This window comes from Hyaena hyaena, unplaced genomic scaffold, assembly GCF_003009895.1.
Source record: "Hyaena hyaena isolate Hyena2069 unplaced genomic scaffold, ASM300989v1 scaffold_9, whole genome shotgun sequence".
Classification (NCBI taxonomy): Eukaryota; Metazoa; Chordata; class Mammalia; order Carnivora; family Hyaenidae; genus Hyaena; species Hyaena hyaena.
This window is the reverse complement of record NW_024080641.1, coordinates 2,872,408-2,878,732: the sequence shown is the minus strand read 5'-3', so window position 1 is coordinate 2,878,732 and position 6,325 is coordinate 2,872,408. Positions and strand designations below refer to the sequence as shown.

General features: G+C 51.6%; 1 protein-coding gene across 2 annotated transcripts in view; it reads right to left on the bottom strand.

Annotated features, from left to right (window-relative positions):
- Positions 1–4,752, bottom strand: part of ZNF541 (zinc finger protein 541) — a 42,141-nt gene extending 37,389 nt beyond the window's left edge. Inside the window, exons 1-2 of one of the 2 annotated variants that reach the window (XM_039244199.1) lie at positions 4,716–4,752; positions 3,782–3,933 (exon numbers count right to left, since the gene is read on the bottom strand). The gene's annotated coding sequence lies outside the window, so the exon portion shown is untranslated. Of the gene's footprint in view, positions 1–3,781; positions 4,339–4,715 lie in introns of those variants that run through there. The other variant, XM_039244208.1, reaches the window with a different exon arrangement.
- Positions 4,753–6,325: the final 1,573 nt, after the last annotated feature.

The following is a 6,325-nucleotide window of genomic DNA, read 5'->3' as shown; positions in this document are numbered from 1 at the left end:
CCCCCCCCCCCCCCCCCGCCCAACATGACGAGTCTGAGATGATTTCTCCCTTCTTCCGAACTCCGTAAGTGCTTGTCTGGCATTCCACTTAATACTTACCCCAGATGGCCTTGGAATTTAATTCTCTTTCAAGTTCCTCTATTTTCCCCAGACTCCATGCTCTGGGATGCCTGTGCTTCTGCCTTCTGTGTGCACACTTCTCACAGCATCTTGCCTGGCACAGAACTGACTCTGATCAAAGAGAGCTCTCTACATCCCTTTCATTGGTGAGTGACAAGATTCACTCTGAGCCTTTTTAAAAAAAATTTTTTTTTAACGTTTTATTTATTTCTGAGAGAGAAAACGTGAGAGATGGAGGGTCAGTGAGAGAGGGAGACACAGAATCTGAAACAGGCTCCAGGCTCTGAGCTAGCTGCCAGCACAGAGCCTGACACGGGGCTTGAACCCACAAACCGTGAGATCATGACCTGAGCCGAAGTCGGCCGCCCAACCGACTGAGCCACCCAGGCGCACCCACTCTGGGCCTTTTATACTTTTTCTTTTTTTTTCTTCCCCAAGCACCACCTTCCCCTTTCCTTCTCTGCATCAATGTTAGTGGGGAGACAGCGATCACGCGTGAGTTAAGATCAGATCGTTGGAAGCTGGGAAATAAGAGAGACTGAGACCCAGCTATGCGAATTCTTTCCTTGTTTTCCCACTCCAGACGTTATCGTAAACTATAGGCCCATTTTGTTTGGCCTGCACAGTGTTTTCCAAAACTGGGTCAGTCACCGGGGCATCTGGGTGGCTCAGTCGGTTAAGTGGTTAAGTGTCTGACTTCGGCTCAGGTCAAGATCTCGCAGTTCGTGGGTTCAAGTCCCATGTTTGGCTCTGTGCTGACAGCTTGGAGCCCAGAAGCTGCTTTGGATTGTGTCTCTCTCTGTCCCTCCCTGGCTCACGCTCTGTCTCTCTCTCTCTCTCTTTTTTTTAAAATATTTTTATTTATTTCTAGGAGAGAGAGAGACAGCGTGAGCAGGGGAGGGTCAGAGAGAGAGGGAGACACAGACTGAAACAGGCTCCAGGCTCTGAGCTGGCAGTCAGCACAGAGCCCGACGCGGGGCTTGAACCCACAAACCGCGAGATCATGACCTAAGCGAAAGTCGGACGCTTAACCGACTAAGCCACCCAGGTGCCCCTCTCTCTCTCTCAAAAATAAGTAAATAAACATTAAAAAAATTTGGGCCGGTCACTAACATTTTTTTAAATGGGAAGATTTTGACTAAATATATTAATTTCTGGCTTCTCTTGAAAATTATTAAGATTTTGTGTTTCCTTTTTTTTTTTATTTCTAGGAGAGAGAGAGGGAGAGACAGCGTGAGCAGGGGAGGGTCAGAGAGAGGGAGATACAGACTCTGAAATAGGCTCCAGGCTCTGAGCTGGCAGTCAGCACAGAGCCTGACGCAGGGCTCGAACCCACGAACCGCGAGATCATGACCTAAGCGAAAGCTGGACACTTAACCGACTAAGCCACCCAGGCGCCCCGGGATTTTGTGTTTCCTGATGGCTATCACAAGAGAGTGAGGCACAGCTGTCTCTGGAGAGAGCCATGGCCCTCCAGCTCCTAGGCCTCACTTTCTTCCTGCCTGACCCCTGTAATAATCATCATTATAATAACAATAGCAGGAAACACCTGTAGAGGCTTTATATGTCCCAGGAGCAACCGGATTCACTTACGCATCATACAATTCCCACCACACCCCTTTGAGGCACATACTCTGTTCTTAACCCTATTTTATAGAGGTCAGTAATACCCAGAGAAGTTCAGCAACTTGCCCAAAATCAAGGTCAGACTTCAACCCCGGCATAGTCTGATTTCAAAGTCCCCACCTGTGACCACACTGAAGCCCGGGATTCCTGGCCCACACGGTACACCTACTTTCTTAAGCTCAACAACCCAAGGAGACTCCCAGCCATGTAACCAATATAACTGTAACCAGAAGGTGAGCTCATCTCCTCTGATGGCTCATTAAAAGAGCAGATTTAAAGCTTACGTTAGGAAAGGGAATGAAGATGTGAAGAATCAAGTCGGCTAGGACTACGCTTTCCAGGAATATTTCTTACATGGAATTAACTAAGAGAAGAAAAGAAACATTAAAGTTTCTCATTCCAAAAGCGGATCCTAGTGGAAAATGCAAATAAGCATTAACAGCTACAACAGCAGGGGGCGCCTGGGTGGCTCAGTCACCGGGTAAAGCGGCTGAATTCAGCTCAGGTCATGATCCCAGGGATGGTGAGTTTGAGCCCCACGTCAGGCTCTGTGCTGACAGCTCAGAGTCTGGAACCTGCTTTGGATTCTGTGTCTCCCTCTCTCTTTCTCTCTCTCTCTCTGCCCCTCCCCCACTCAACTTCTGTCTCTTTCTCTCTCTCAAAAATAAACACTTTAAAAATTAAAAAAAAAATAAAAACAACAAGTATCTACAACAGGATTTTGTAAGTGAGGTGGATGGGGATGGGGAACCCTGGGGACCTCAGGAATCTTTCAGGGAGTCTTCGAGGTCAAAACTGTTTTCATACTAATATTCAGACATTATCTGCCCTCTTTTATTCTCAGTGAAACCTTCCAAAAGCTACAGGATATCTCTCCAGAGGCCAAATGCAGAAGCAGATATGAGATTCCAAACGGCTCTAAAAAGCCTACAATGTCTACTATTCTCACGAAATCTTTTGTTTTCTGAAATATAGTCTTTAAAATGTCAATTTTATTAATATATAATGAGTTTACTAGCATTACTTTTAAATGAACAAATATTTTTAAAGCTTATTTGACTTTTTAAAAAATTTCTTAATGTTTATTTTTGAGAAGGAGAGAGAGAGAGAGAGCACGAGTGGGGAAAGGGCAGAGACAGAGGGTGACACAGAATCCGAAGCAGGCTCCAGGCTCCCAGCTGTCAGCACAGAGCCTGATGCGGGGCTCGAACTCACAGTCCGTGATAGCCTAACATGAGCCGAAGTTGGATGCTTCCCCGCTCAACTGACTGAGCCACCCAGGCGTCCCTAAGGCTCATTTAACTTCTAATCCAGCAAATATCAGCATATATAATTTACAGACACAAATTCTCGAGTCTTCAATGATTTTTAGGCAATGATTTTGTAAGATCAAAAAGTTGGAGAACGGTGGCTCTAAAAAGGAAAAGACGTCTTGCACGTACACACGTGCCCTCGTGGGTGTGCGTCTGTGCACGTGTGTCTAACACAGAAATGAACCCTGCACCACATATTCCAAACTGGCGGCCAGCCGCCGCCACGGTTTGTAAGTGTTCCACACTGTCTTTGAATGACTATTAAATTCGCTGTCACCATTTAAAGATCAAAAGGTTTCACACAAAGCCAGTGTTCTGGTCGCTTCTCGATAAACAAGCAAACAAACAGACTTCCACTTGGCCGTTTCCACTGACTGGTATCACTCAGATGGGGCCCACGATCTTTGGTTCACCTCTAGGCCTTTACCTGCCTATTTCTTGGAAGTAACTAAATTGCTACCCTGAACCAGAAGGAGGGAAAAAGCATTTCTGCAATCAACAATGAAACATAAATCCATTTAACAAGCGTCTGGCTTCCTCCAGAGATGTCAAAGGCACAACAGATAACCTCCTCCTCATCTGACCTCCCAAAGCAGCAACTTGTAATGGTATCCCTGTGGGTACAGAGGCTCGTGGATGGATCAGAAAGCCTTCTGAGAAAAGAAAGGAATTCATCTGACACAGTAGGTATCTTTGAACCAGGGCAAAGGGAGAAGACTCACCAGGCGAAGGGCAAAGGAGGGACTCTCCAGGAAACAGGAGGGCCCAGTTTAGTGCCCACGGGGAGGGGATTCGGGTGATCGTCACACCCCTGGATATTTCCTCCTGGAACTCTGGGTAGTGAATTCAGGACACTCACCCAACTTCTTTTGCCCTGAAAGCAGGTGATGGAAAAGAAGGGGCATTCAGATCTCCGGTCTCCAAGGAAGCAAGCACGCAGGTGTAAAGTCAGGCAAAGGTGGGCGATTTTTGGAAGAAGGAAGAAAGCAATACTAAACCGGGGAGATCTAGATGGGAAAGGGGGTTTTGCTGTAAGGGAGTTATTTTTGCTTCCTTTCCTTATTTTCTTTCCTAGGGAAGGGGACCTGGGGTTTTGCTGGGAAAAGCCAACTGGGGGAGAACTGGTGACGAAAAGGGATTTTTGCTGGAGAGTGGGGGAAGAGGGCTGGGAAAAAAATATCAGGTGCAAATCTGGGTCCCCTATGTCGGAGGCAAGCGGATGTTTCGCAGGAGGCCTGGAAGCTAAGGCGAGTGCAAGGCCGCCGTGCAGAAAGTGCGGAGATCGGGTAGGGCCGCAGGCGCGAGCTGGGGAGCTGCCGGGGGGGCAGTTGGGGCCTAGGGGGGGCGGGGGAAGAAAGCAGAGGGGTTGCAGGGGGCCGGCGGGCCCCGAGGAGAGTCGTCTCCAAGGGGGAAGGGGCTGCCGGGGTGCAGCGGGGCCAGCGGCTGTTGGGGTGCAGAAGGTGCGTGCGTGATGCGGGGTGAGGGGCTCCCGCCGCGCCTGCTGCGCCCCTCGAAAGCGAGATGGGCCCCCTAAAAAACAAATATATAAACAAATTAGATTTTAAAAGGGGGGAGGGGGTGAAAAGTGAAGAGGGGCAGGAAGGGGGGGGTAGGGAGGAAAGGGAGGGGGCAGGGGCAGCAGCAACCGGGTTTTACCCGCCCCCGGGGGCTCGCGCGCCGGCCTCGCGCCTCGCGGGCCTCCCAGCGGCCCCCTGCTTCCCTCGCGCCGCCCGCCGGCCCGGCGCGCACGCGCAGCCAGGACCGGCCCCGGAGCAGCCCGCTGACCCGCGGCGCCCGGGCCGCTTCACGACGCCCAGGGCCGCCTCGCGCCGCCCGGGCTCTCGGCGCGTGCCCGCGCGGCGGCGAAGTCGCCGCAGGAACGCGGCCTCCGCCGGGAGGCGGGGCCACGCAAGGGGGCGGGGCTGGGCGCGTCAAGTGAGCCGCGGCTGGCGGGAAGGGAGGCGGTTGGTCGCCATTTTGCGAGGAGGGCCGTTGAGGGCGGGAGGGTGTGAAGGCGGAGCCCGGGAAGGGCCGCGGGGGAGGGGCCGGCGACCCCTCCCCTCTCAGTACCCGCATGCAGAGGCCGAGAGCCCTGCGCCCTGGCCATTGTTCCCGGAGGGCGGCGTCAGAACGCAGCGGCAGGGGACCCCGGCTCCCCGGGGCCGCTCCGATCCGAGAGCTTCGGTGTCCCGCGATGCGGGCTCCGAGAGCGGGGCCCGCCCTGCCAGGGTCGCGGGTTCCAGCGAGGCCGCCCCGCGTGTCCCCGAGGCGCGAGATTGGGACGATGCGGGGGTGCCCTTCCTTGTGTTGGCGCCAAGCTGTCCGTGGGTCTGGCTCCGGCTTTCCGTGCTCAGTTGTGTTGAAGGAGGGACGCAAATGGGACCAGAGCGGTGGCCGAGGGTGCTGACTGTTCAAGGAGATTGAATCCCGGAACGACGGAGCCGGGGAGTTAATTCCTTAGAAAGTGAGCACTGGACATATGGAGACAGTAGTTGCGCAGTGCCAGGGGGTGGGAAGGGGGCACGACTGTGCGTCAGTGTGAGGGGGGTCTGATTGGGGTGATGGAAAGATGCTAAATGTGAGTTACAGCGATGGTTGCACAACATGGCGAATTTACTAAAGATCGTTGGATTGAACACTTTTTTAATGTTTTATTTATTTCTGAGATAGAGATTGACAGCGTGAGCAGGGGAGGGTCAGAGAGAGAGGGAGACACCGAATCTGAAACAGCCTCCAGGCTCTGAGCTGTCAGCACAGAGCCCATCGCGGGGCTCGAACCCACAAGCTGTGAGCTCATGGCCTGAGCTGAAGTCGGAGGCTTAACCGACTGAGCCACTCAGGCACCCCTGGATTGAACACTTTTTAAAGCGAGTGACTTCTACGTAAATTACCTCAGTAAAGGTTTGTTGATTTTAGAAATTGGTCCCTGTGGGGTAGACCGAACAGAAGGGAGGAAAGACTAGTATTCTACTTCTGAATTCCTTTATTTAGCAAATATTTATTGAGCTTCTGTTCCGTTGTGAGATACTGGTGTCTGAGTCAGACACACGTCCCCACGGTAGCTTCCCGCCTGCGGTAGCGCTGTCCCAATGAACCAGAATACAGAAATGTGAAATTAACTTTAATAATACAGCTTAGCTCAAAATGTTATTTCAACATGGAATGAAAACAAAAAGTTGAGTAGGGTAGTAGGGACATGAGTTACTTGTTTTGTTTTTTGGACTCTTGAAGTCTGGACATCTCAATCCAGACCAGCCAGATTTCAG